General features: G+C 36.6%; 1 pseudogene; it reads right to left on the bottom strand.

Moving 5' to 3' along the window:
* Positions 1-2,343: 2,343 nt before the first annotated feature.
* On the bottom strand, positions 2,344-5,086 carry LOC140610749 (dematin pseudogene; annotated as a pseudogene).
* Positions 5,087-13,681: the final 8,595 nt, after the last annotated feature.

The following is a 13,681-nucleotide window of genomic DNA, read 5'->3' as shown; positions in this document are numbered from 1 at the left end:
TGATTTCCATTAATGGCATTAGTACAATAAAAGTTTGTCTCCAGCATTTTTGTTTCTGGGGAGCTCTAAGAGCTGAAAAGCTTAATCTCTGAACACATTGTTTTTATTTGCAGGACAAAAATGAAATAGGTTTACTTTTAAATTAGAAATTGCTAATCCTATTTCCTAGAGTTGTTAACAGTGAGTCACTGTTTACAATTGGATTATCCACTGAACCAAGGGCCGCATACCATGTGTGATGGAAATTGAAAAAGCCTGTATGACTAGCTGCCATTGATTTTATGTTACTGCTCAATGGTAAATGTGGCATCTCTTTAACACTATACTCTATAGTTCTAGTAAAGTGCACTTTCACGATTAGAAGCACATGAAAGTAAGTCCTTGGTGAGGAGAAAATTTTAAATACAATTATAATATTAAGGAGACTGACTTAACTTTTGGCTGTCCCAAAATAATAATTATTTTTTCAGGAAAGCATTTTATAAAAATATGCAGGTGTTATCAAAGTCATCATGTCTTTCTGGGAGATAACTTTTTTTTTCATGTTGTTTCCATTACTGGATAACATGTGAAACATGAACTCATCTCCTGGTCCTCATGTTAGGATGGAGAGTTATCTTCAGTCTTTTTATGTAACAGTATATTACTCAGGGTACTGCAGAGAAGTGGAGTGTGTGTGTGTGTGTGTGTGTGTGTGTAAGTAATGGCATCAGTACAATAAGAAATTCTTTTCCAACTTTTTAGTTTGTATATTTTCATCAGTGTCTATCTATATCTCTCACTATTTATCCATGTATCAAGAGATTTATTATAAGGAAGTGAGGAATGGGCTCATACAATTGCAGAAGCTGGCAAGTCCCAAGATCTGTAGGGTAACTCAGAAAGTAGAGACCCGGGAGAGCTGATGGTATAGTTCAAGTCCAAAGGCCAGCAGAGTCAAGATCTAGGAAGAGTCGATATTTTAGTTCAAGTCTGAAGGCAGGAAAAAAGCTATCTTCAAAATTTTTCCTTATCTATCATTTGTAATTGAGTTCTCTCTCTGTCTACAAACACACATTTGAAATACAACCTTTTTTACTACTTTGTTTTACTTAAATATTGGCAATAATAGAGCATTCATATGGTGTGTGTGTGTGTGTGTGTGTATATGTGTATAAAATTTGGGGATGGGGTGGGATCCACTGCAACCTTTAATTCCAAGCACAGCCCTCCCTTCCCAGCATTATCATACACATAGTAGAAAGAGATGCCAGAGTCTGGGCAAGAACAAAACTGAGACCCAGATATTCCTGTATTTGTAAATATATATAAATATATATGAAATGTATATATATGAAATGTAAAATTATATTCACGTATATATTTGTAGAGAATGAAACAATGACAGTGTGATTTATGTTGGGCAGAGAGGAGATAGGTGAGGAAAGCAAGGGGGAAGTGCTCCAATAAATTGCCATTCTTTAAAGAGTATGTTGGAGGATGCATGTATATGAGTGGGACTAGGTAGCCAAGATGCTGAGAAATGTCCTTGTAACCGTTTCTCTTAATCTCCTCCAAAGAAGTTTGAAGGTTTGGGTTCTGCCCAGGACCTGAGTTGGTTCTAGAATGTAGAGTTCAAGTTGACTTGGGCTTGAGTCTGATGTAGACTGGGGTTTTGTATAGACGACATCTCCAACTTAAACCAAGGCTTCTGAGGAAGTCAGTACTGGAGCAAGAGACTTCCATTCTTGAGGGTGGCAAGTAAAGGAGGGTAAACAGGGCAGCCTCCCTGCTAGAGATCTCCTTGAGCTGGAGCCTCTTTCTGCTGGAGTCAGAAGAGTAGAGGCCCAGGTGTAGGGCAAGCTATAAAAGTTGAGATGAGGATAAGAGCTTGGCACACAGGGTCTTGGAGTTTCTTTGCCTGCCTGGCTGCTTCTCACACTCACCAATCAGGGCCAAGGGTTGTACTTACCTAATGGTCAACAAACCTGACAGGACTGACCACTAGGAGCCATGTTCATTTTTTTCTTAATTGCTCCTCTTCTTGTGGGTGTGGGCAAAACCATAACTTTATGCCCAGACTGGGTTTGCCTTGTGCATTGAGTGCCAGGGATGAGAAAGAGCACCCCTACCCCCTCATTATGGGGGAGAAAGTCCATGTCTCACAACCCCGGGGCTGCAAAGTTCTTGGCTGCCTCTCCACTTGAGGAATGGAGCCAAATCCAGCTCTGTCCCACCTCCCTGCTCCCCAAGAGATGATCACTCCCTGCTCACTATAGGAAAAGGAAGCCTTGGGATCAGTGATCCCAGCTCCAGAGCCCTGAAGCAGTGAGCTCCAGTCATGGAGAGTGATGGTGGGGACAATCAGAGAAGATAATACTTTATCTTGAGTTTGTTCTGCTTTAACAGAGCCAGTTTGTCAAATTATTCAGGAGATATGGAAAATACCCCTGATAAATCCTCACTTGAGAGACACATCTCAAACCTCATCTCATCCACATCTGGAGGAAACTCGGTTTACCTTTAATTGGTTGCTACCAGCATTTCATAATGACAGATCTACAGTCCTGGCCTTCCAATCTCACTCCCCACGGGCTGAAGTCTGTGGACTGTAGCTAGCTCAGCGTGGTCTTGCCTTAGTTAGGGAGAGAACACTTAGGTGACCTAGAGTGCAGGGAGGTTTCAAAGGGTGTCTGATCCGGTAGGGACTGAGTTTTCCTCATGTAGGCGATGACTCTTTCATCTCTTTCTTGAAGATTATCTTTCCTACGTTAGAAAGTCACCTTACCGAGTTCCTTTCTCTGACTCTTCCTGGGAGTTTTCATCTCTTTTCTGGATTTATCCTCTTCTTCTGCCTTTTTCTGTGCTCCTTCTGCTTCTGTCTTTCTGTTTCTGCAATGACCAGTGACAGAGGGCATGACCAATAATCAGTTTCAATCTTGGTGGGTGGGTCGAAGTGAGTGACTGGGTTATGGGGAACTTGGATGACTTGATGATAAGATCCTCAATGAAAGGCTTGCTCTGAGAGCTGCCTTCCATGGATTCTCTCTGCTTGTGGATGCATGGCTATTTGTACATGTTAGAATCTGAGTAGGATGATGGTGGAAATGGGCCAGGGTGTTCTGAGAGGTCCCAGTGATTCTTGAGGTGAAGCATGGGAGATGGTTCCAGAGGTCCAGCTCTCTGCCCACACCTCTGGGGATGGTGGGAAGATGCAGATTTGGGTGACAGCGAGATCTTGGCTTCTGAGTACTGAGTAGTACTTCTGAGTAGTAATTCCCTATGTTCCAGGAGGGAATTAGGGATAGCGACGCTTGTAGATCATGATGAGGTCAGGCTATCTCATGTTAAGGATAGTTTGTCCTTGGGGGTGGCAGCCAAGTCCTTGTAGCCCAACGCCTTGATGTCCGTGGCATTTGTGTGCAATTTTTCTAACTGACATTAGAATAAATACACAACTAATAAAATAGTTGTAAAAGTTCATCTGTGTATTATATAAAATAAGCCAGGTTACACCAGTGGTTTGTGATGAAGTTTGTGAAAGTTATTGTTGAAGGACTATAATACCAACCATAACTTGAAAAGTTTAAAGTAACTGTTTTTTTAATATAAATGTTTAATTTTATGTAAATGCCTAAAAGTAGGCTACATATGGCATTTTGGTAAATTAGATGTAAGAACAATGGGCAACAAATTTGATTGCATGATAATTAACTTTGTTATATAGATAATTTAGGCCTACATATATGACATGGATGTATTCATAAATAAAGTTAATATTATATATAACATACATGATGCTAATGTATTATGTGAGCTAGAAAACATTTACCAAAATTAAACATTTTAACAGATGATATATAAATAATGAATTGAAAGAAACATGTGAACGATTTTCTCTACAACTCAGTAGTTTTGAACTACTCAGGATTGGGTCAAATCTGAATCAACATCAAAATTTGACTGTTTCAATGAACTGATGATTTTTTATTCTTGAAGGCTCTCCATTTTTTTGTCTTGATCTCTTGAGGTGCAGTGGTTTATTTTATTATCTCCCCTCCACAATTTCTAATTATTTGAATACTTTTATTTTAGTTGCGCCATGGTGGTTGCAGAGCAAAACAATAGATTAGGAAATCAGGAGAACAACTGCTGCAGAGCCAATACAAGCAGATTTAGGTGTACTAATTAGCGGTTTTCAAGAATGTTAAACATAGATGTATTTTCCTGGGAAAGCTTCAGCTACAAACAAAACAAAACATAGATAGCTGAATTGGCAAAGAGGTACTTTGTAGACTGCCGACTCAGTGTTACATTACTTCACAGTTGTTTACTATGAACTTAAGGGCAAACAGGACTCCTTCAGTTTTTGCTTATAAAAGCAAAGGGAAAACCTTCTATTTTAAGTAGGATGTGGCTTGTAGAAGCATCTTATTAAAATGACATTCTCCCTGTGGGCATATGTATTAAGAACCAGTTCACCCAGCCTAAAATCAATTACTTCTGCCTATGGCAAAGAAAGTCGGAGTTAAACATAATTCTCAGAGGTAGTTAGCATTCCATTGAAGGTTATTGCTTCCATCCAAGAGAGGAGTTACCCAATTTAATCAATTCTCTGAGTGTTAAACCTTAGATAATAAACAACTTAAATTATAAACAGTGCAATTATTAAGTATAACAATTAAGACACTGTGTTTTAACTAGATAATTCACAGGGTAATCAATGGTTAGCCAGAGAGTTCTAGTTGCTTAATACTTATTTGAACTCTTACTCAGAAATGAATACGGAACATTTTTGCCTATTAACTCATTTCCATGACTGTAGACTTGCCCTCCTCTCTTGTTTTGCACATTGCAATCAGAGTTTTCTTTTCAAAGGAAAATTTTAGGTTGCTCTTTGCTTAAAATAACCATTTTGCTCTTCTGTGCTCTTTTGGTAGAATTCAAACACATTTACCGGCTTAGTGGGTGCCTCATAATCACCCTATTTGCTTTTTTAACCTCATTTTTTATCTCTTTACCTCTCTCCTTTCTTTGACTTAAATTCTATGCTCTGGTCATTCCGGATTTTTTTTTTAATTTCTCCAGACATGATATAATCTTTCATTTCTGGACATTAATATAAGCTTTTGCCTCTACCAGAGACTTTCTTCTTCTGCTTTTTGCCGAATTTATTTCATCATTTAGATTTCAGCATAGATACTAATTCCACTGGACATCTTTCCCTAACTGGCTGAGATGGAATTGATATTCTTTCTGCATAGTTCCATAGTGTTGTTCTGTTTTACACCTCTCCTTGGTCTCTCCATGCTGAACTTGCTGGTTTATTTAATCCTGTGCCTCTTCTTCACCCGGTTGTATTCATATAGGCTGAGCATTAAAGAGGTAGTAGTTGCTCAAAAAATGTTTATTGAATGATTACATGATAAACTTCTAGTTAATGTAAAGGTGTTTCTCAATCTCTTATGGTTAATAAAGAAATGATTCTCAACACATCCCAGAAATTCGATCCACTTCCATTAGAAGCTAGAGCTTATGTTGTAGTGATTTTAATGGCAAATGGGAGGCATAGGGAGATCTCCATTATATAGAGTGTGTGTGTGCGTGTGTGTATAGGCGGGGTGTATTTAGTTTGATGTGTTCCCAGGTAACTCATATCTTCCTCTACAGAGATACAGGTTCAGAACTAGATCCAGTAATTTAGGCACAGAAGTTTCAAGTCTTCCTAAATTAGCTACAGTTTAAATACGACTTAAAAATCTTTACACCTAAAACTTGGGGAGGGAAAAAGAAAGACCTTATCATTTGGATGTTACAAAGAGAGAGAGAGAGAGAGAGAGAGAGAGAGAGGAAAATGGCTAAGCAATTACCTGTGCCTCCATTTTCCCAGTCTAGTTGTAATAGTTCCATTTCTCACTTGGGGATTCTTTTACTTTCCATCAAGGAGATCTGAGGGTACTATTGTTAATGGCTTCTTCAAGATCAGGACTTAGCTGAACTGGCCCCCTGTTTAAGAGGTATATGGAGGTACTCATTGGGTTCTAGGGTTTACCCAAGTAGCATAAATTTTAAACTACAGATAGAAATCTATCTATAAGAAACTACTGTCTCTTTTTCTCGTTAGAGTTGAGTTGTGTATTCATACTAAAAAATGAAATAATACATGGATATTAGAAAGTTAGGTATTTAGAAATTTAGAAAAAGCAAATAGTGGCTTTTGGAATCATCAGCTTTTAGGGATAAATTAGAAGGGAGTCTTGGAAGCCTCAGAATTCTCTTATATCAGTAAAGAATTGGCAGCTACTGTCTTAATCCTGGACAGGAGTTATGGAAGCATTGGGAAAGTATAAGGGGAAAATGGTTTTACTGAGCTATTTTTAAAATTTTGCACCCTATATCTCAGAGAAATCATGCTTTTATAGAGACAAATTTACTATTTGAGAACTAATCATTGAGGAAAATAATCAATTGGTCAATTAATAGTATGGAGATAGGAGGCTCACCTCTTAGAAAAGGAAATTTGACTCCTATATCACATAACATATAGTTGTTGATGCAATCAACAAGACTTACATCTTAAATGTAAAAGATGTTTTGTAGTGGTAATATAGGTAAATTGTATAACTACTGACATTAGTAAGTCCTTTAAAAACAATACCAGGGATCCCTGGGTGGCGCAGTGGTTTAGTGCCTGCCTTTGGCCCGGGGCGCGATCCTGGAGACCCGGGATCGAATCCCACGTCGGGCTCCCGGTGCATGGAGCCTGCTTCTTCCTCTGCCTGTGTCTCTGCCTCTCTCTCTCTCTCTGTGTGACTATCATAAATAAATAAAAAAAAAATTTTAAAAACAATACCAGAAGCCAAAATCATCATAAACCTCTCTATTAAAATTTACTACAAAAATTAAAAAATAGATGTTTTTCTCTCATATATAAGTGTCATACATACATATATATTACAGATATATGTAATATATCTATGGTATATATGACAGATTGAGGAAATATTTGAAAAATAAATAACTAACAGAATTTTCTTAATTTATGATGAAATATCACAAATAAATAAAAAATAAAAATGAAAATATGCTAGAGATAAACAGGCACTTCCTACATGCAAAAGAATAACCAACAACAGCAAAAATGAAAATGTTGAAAATCAGTAGCAAAGTAAAAAGATGCATTATAGGGGTGCCTGCATGGTTTGGTCGGTTAAGCGACAGACTCTTGGTTTCGGCTTAGGTCATGATCTCATGATGGTGAGATCAAGCCCTGCATTGGGCTCCATGCTGAGCGTGTGGAGTTTGCTTCAGATTCTCTCTCCTTCCCCCACTGCCCCTCTCCCACTTGCTTGCATGCTGTCTCTCTCTTTCTCACTCTCTAGATACAGTCTTTTTTATTTTATTTTATTTTTTTTTAGATAGTCTTTTAAAGAAAAAATACATTATGAAAATGTGTAATTTACATCCCTTTTGACAAAGGACAAATGTTTGGTAATACTGTATGTTGTCAGAGGTATGGGCAGAAATGTACTCTTATATATACAGCTTGTGGGGGTATGCATCGATACCCTTAAAAACATTCAATTCTATTGGCACCCAGCATTCATTTAAAGATATAAGTAAATCAATGATAAAATGCACGTACAGAGATATTAGTGTATATCCAAAAAGTTAAGTCTCGTGGGAGCTTGGAATTAGTCTATTTTATTCTGTTTTATGAAAATTATCTACAACAGTGTCTGACATATGGTAGGTATTAATAAATATTTTTGTTGTACTTATTTTTAATAATGATAAAAAGCAATTTAATGTGGGGTGGCTGGGTGGCTCAGTCAGTTTTAGGCATCTGACTCTTAATTTTGGCTCAGGTAATGATCTCAAAGTCATTAGATTGAGCCCCATGTCAGGCTTTGTGCTCAGAGGGGAGTCTGTTTGAAGTTCTCTCTCCCTCTTCCTCTGACCCTCCCCTGGTTCATGTGCTTGCTCTCTAAATAAATAAATAAATAAACAAGTAAATAAATGAATAATTTTTTTAAAAAAGCAATTTAATGTGTGAAAATATAGAAATGGTGATATAAATGAGGATACACTCAAGAAATAAACTTTTATGGAGTTATTTAAAAGAAAGATATGAAAAGTGTGTTATGCAGGAACTTTCTTTATATATTAAATATATATACACATATAATTTAAAAAGCAAGTAACTTAACATGATCCTTAGTATAGTCTCATGTTTGTAAATGTTTTAAAATGGTATACCCTGAAAGGTTAACTGTGGTGAGATATCATGTAATGTTCTTTCTAATGTCATAATGTTATGTGTTGCTTGCCAAATAAAATAATAAAATGAATTAGTAAAAAATTCACCTTAATAATTCTCCACAGCTTATGGAACACATTTCATACTGATTAATATGGCTAAAGGCTTCTGTGATCTTACTCCCATTGTCCTTTGCTTTTTAAAAAAAATTTTTTTTTTATTCTTTGTCCTTTGCATTTTAATCAACTACTTTCTCTTCATGTACCCTTTGTTTTAGGCAATCTGAGCCCCTAACCTATCTACAAAGAGAACTTCATTCTATTATGTCTATTTTAATATTACTTCAAGTATTTTCTTTTTCTGAAAAGGCCTTACCTTTTATTTCTGTTGAAATGCTTATATTTGTCCAATATTATCTTAATAATAAAATCTTCGATTTTTGAAAATATAATTTTAAAATTTTTCATTCCTCTAATTATTTTGTATCCCTCTTACAGCATTTAACTTTCTATACTATATTTGTGTTTTCTAAACATGTAATTTTCCTACAAAATTTCATAGAATATATCTTTTGATGATAGAGACTAAAGTCTTATTTATCATTTTACACTGTATAATGTATAACAAAACATCTTGAATAGAGCAGATGATTTTTTTTTTTGAATTACTGAGCTGAGATGTCAAAAAAAGTCCAAATACAGTCTTACTCCTATGGAAGAAAAAGAAAAAAAAAAGGAAGAAAACATAATGTTTATAAGGTAGCTTAAAATTCTAAGGGGAAATTTCAAAACATTGGCAAGTTTTTATTTTACCTGTCAAAGAAGAGTTTATGTTTATATTCTTAAATTTAACTAATTCAACAATAGAGCATTAGAATGAGGGATATTTTTAAATCAGTGCTTTATTCATTCTGGGTCATTGTTTTGTTTCATTTTGCAGCAATTAATATATGTCAGTGATCTTATCAGATCACACATGCAGGAGTCAGAGCAAATGTAATTTTGATGCTCTCCTGAGTAAGAGATTTGGAACTGATATATGCCTGCAGAAGTTTTTGTGATTTTCTCTAACTTCCAAATATCTGAAATCTTTCTGAGCTGATCCATTTGAGAATTTAAGACCAGAAAGTTTAGATAAGCATCTTAGGAATTATGACTATGTTTTCTCAAATGTGGCAGGTGTGCAGCACTTTATTTTGGCTTTCATACAGAATCTTAATCCATGCAGGAAGTATGCCACTTTATCTATCTCAGTCATTAGTTCTACTGACACCACTAAGTTGGGAGATCCGAATGCAAGCACGGATAGCATACACCTGTTTAATACTTAACAGCTCTTGTCAGGATGGTCATTTAAAAAAAAAAAAAAAAGGTGGTTCTAGGGACGCCTGGGTGGCTCAGTGGTTGAGTGTCTAGACGCCTTGGGCTCAGGACATGACCCCGGGGTCCTGGGATCGAGTCCCACATCGGGCTTTTTTGCATGGAGCCTGCTTCTCCCTCTGCCTGTGTCTCTGCCTCTCTCTCTGTCTCTCATGAATAAATAAATAAAATCTTTAAAAAGAAGGTGGTCCTAAATGCCTCCTGATTTCCTGGGCAAGTCATTGTGGGGTAGGCACATTTCCTCACTCAGATGCTTGTTTGACTTTGTTCCTATGCCCCTGGTGTCCTTCCACTATGCCATTAGCAAGCAGTCATTCAGCTGTGAGGTCCCCGTTGCCTCAGCTGGACCCTCAAAGCACTCTGAACTTACAGTACTCCAATGCTCCAGGACTGGCTATTTTTTATTTCTGTTTTTGCCAAGAATGGCCAAGTAGATATGTGTTAGGGTTGGTTTTATGAAAGAGCTGAAACAAGACAACCTGTTCCACAGTGAAACACAGGCAAGTGTTGGGATGAGTTGCTCCAGCTCTCAGAGCTGGGGATAAACAGGGCTGATTTATTTTGAAAGGTTTTTTGCTCAGATCTCCTTACAGTGCTTAAGAGGCTGGCCCAACTGTCCTCAGGTGTGAACAGGAGAAGAAACTACAGCCCAGGGAAAAGGTTGAGCACGGATGTCCTATTGAGATCAGGCCTTTTTATTTATTATCAGCAGCAACAACAATAAAAGCAAGTATCATCATCACACACAAAAAAGAGATTTTTTAATATTTTTTACTTATACCCACAATGCATGTCCAGTCAGGTTGCACATTTGCCTGGAGAACACCACTAAACTGCTTTCAGGACTTTTTTTTCACGTTACTCCTATGATTATGCTGTAATGTCACAGATGTGATCACAAATATTTAAAAACAGAGTTGAATTGTATTGTAATTTGTTTTTCCCCCTCTGTTTTCAAAGCTCAAGCATTTTAACAGTTTAGAAAAAAAATATTTTAGGATTTCATTTTTTTTCCCAGATTAAGACAATGTATGCCTGTAGCATTATTTAAGAAAATGATGTTTTTCTCTTTCAGACCCCAATTTCCACTCATTATCAGAGAGCTGAATTCTAAATCAGAGACTGCGGAGGAAAGATGTGCAACCTGAATAAAACATTTCCAGAAGAGCCTGAATAATGGTCCTGAATAAAGGGAACTGAAATGTTCTTGAATTATAATTGGGAAAAATTTAAGTATGTGTACTCAAGAACACATGTACTAAGAAGAGGTTAGTTATTATTATTCTTTGTGCTATTTAACATTTATGGGGCCCCCAAAGTATTTTTAGTTCTGATTTGAACAGAAGTGGTCTGATAAGTGAGCTCCCGTCTAAATTACCCGTGTGGAGATTCACCTGTAATCATTCTCTGTGCGGAGAGAGGCAGCGTTGATAAACTACTCCTGAATAAGTGGACTGTTAATGCAGCAGCATAGTCTAACTCACAGCAAAATAAAATAATTAGTTCAGACAAATACGGCCTTTAAAAATCTCACTTGACCCTTTTTTTCTTTTACCTAATTTCTCTGTGCCAGGGCATTCAGAAATTAGCAAACAATTTGTCAGATTTATACAAGATTACTGAGAAATTGGAGAAGGGGAGTAAGGATGGAAAGATGAGGAAGACTAAAGATCAGTGTCAGTCTCTGACTCCAAGGGCTTTATGCTCCACAGGTAAGTAATCGAATATCTTTTCTTCTTTGTCTCATATCAACAATATAGAATAAACAGTGATGATTACTTTGGAGAAACGGTCTCTGATACTTAATTCAGAAAAGCTCATGGTAAAAAATTTCTGAAATAATGAATATGATAGTCCAGAGGAAATTAAAAGATAAGAGAGCTTAATCCAATGATAATTAGATAGAGTTGAGAAAGATAGATATGTGAGCCGTGGTAGGCTCTTTAAGAATGAATATGTGCTTCTATGTGTACATTTCTGTGCCTGTTACTTTATATGCACACAAGTAAAAAAAAAAATGGTTCTACAGCCTAAGAAGAAACCAAACATCCACCCATAATTATAATACAGGGAACACTTTGAATTCTAAGCTCAGGAATATAGACTTTATTCTCTAGGCATTGGGGAGCCATTGAAAATATCTGAGCAGGTGAGTGACATGTCCAGAATTGCGTTTTATGAAGATTAACCCGGTGGCATTTTCAGAATTGATTAGCGTGAAGCCTGGATTGTGACAGAGCAGATTGTGGTAATGCAAGTCTGAAATATGGTGGTGGCAATGAGAGTAGAAAGGAAGAAATTGATTTGAAAGATCTGTGACAGTGGAACCACGGGACTTGATTATTAAATATGTGACCTGAAGTAGGGAGATGTCAGTGATGACTCCAGACACTGAGCCTGGATGAGAAACCAACTATGGAAGGGAAAGAATGTCCTGACTGTCAGTGGTTTATTATTTTCTCCCGGATACTGTGAATCCTATAATCTATTACCTTCTAAATATCTTGGATCCAAATACATGTTCCACATCTGCTAAGCATGCTGTGTCGTCCTGCCATTTATTTTTTGCACAGTCACGCACTGGTGACCATAGGTATGACATCACTGAGAAGTACAGTGTGTGGCAAAACTGTAGTTGACTAGACCAAGGGAATGCAGAAAAATTTCACTTAATATAGTTTTAAAAATTAAATGTAGTAAATAAAAATTCTAGTAAAAAGCCACTTCCAAAATAGAGTATTGAGATAGAAATCTGTCTTAAACGTATCTATCTCATTGAAACCAAAACACTAAACAAACACACACGCATACAGACATAGATAACTCTTCTCTGAGACCACTGTTAGCTGTTCAGGAATTATTACTGAAGTGGTGTAATGTGCTAGGGCAGATTCTCTTAGAATTTTTATATTATGCAATGTGCATTTCATTTTAAACTTTCGAAACCACCCCTTACAGACTCAAAAGTTAATATATCCACACTTCCATTCTCCTTTGCATTTTTAGCAAGTTTCAGCCAAGTGCTTGTGTAACTGCTTCGCATGTTCACAAATTGCCAAGATCCTGAAGCACACGTGTTGCTACTCTTCTCTCCACATAGTAAGAATATGGGTTTTAAATAGATGCCTTATACTTGCAGCATCCCCTAGACTCTTCTAAATGGTTCAGAAAACTGGAGAAGTAATAATTCCAGTAGACGCTTTTGCTTAAAGGGATTGTGACTGTTCTTCTATGTGGAAATATCTGTGTGCCATTTAAAAATTGTGTTCGTATATAATATATTCTACAGAATAACAAAAACATGATTGGTAAAGCGACAGTTGGTAAGGCATTTTACTAACTTTATTTGTGATTTCACATATATTCCACCTTTATTTTTCCTCTTTTCAAAATTCCTTGTCTTTAAAACTTTATTTTCTCTTTAACAATATGTGTTTTCATAATTCTCACACATTATTTAGCTGACATTCTCAAACTCTACAGGCATCATGATGGTACGTAAAGCCAGAGGATAAATGTCACTGTCTTTTGTGGAAAGTGTGAAAATGTTACTCCAGTTTTTGGGGCCAGGTTCCAAAGCTTTAGCATTAAAGCAAACATTTACTGTTGTTTTTTGTTTATAGGCAGCATTCACAGGAATTTAAGTGATAGACCTCACAATTTCCAAAGGACGTAAGGTTGGGAATAGGCAGCTTTATACTCTGCCTGCAATTTCTGGAGGACTTGCTCACAAATGATATGAGCTTAGTGGCCAAGACCTTCCAAGTATTAGAATCAGATCTAGTTTGAGTTCAGATTCCATTATTAACTAGCCGGGAGACTCTGGTATTTACTTAATTTCTGTAAATCTTAACTTCACTGTCTGTAAAATGGGAGTATTATAATACTGTGTGGTTACAAGATTGAAATAGATATTGTCTGTAAAATACTTGGTACAACCTGTCACATAATTAGTGGTTCGTATATGGTTGCTTGTATTAATTCACACCTGCCATTAGCATTATATGGTGGTCATAAGAGGAGAAACCTATTTGATATTGTGAATTTTAAAACATCTTATTAG

This window comes from Canis lupus, chromosome 2 (assembly GCF_048164855.1).
Source record: "Canis lupus baileyi chromosome 2, mCanLup2.hap1, whole genome shotgun sequence".
Lineage (NCBI taxonomy): Eukaryota > Metazoa > Chordata > Mammalia > Carnivora > Canidae > Canis > Canis lupus.
Note: the sequence above shows the minus strand (reverse complement) of the source record. Positions and strands in the feature narration are given on the sequence as shown.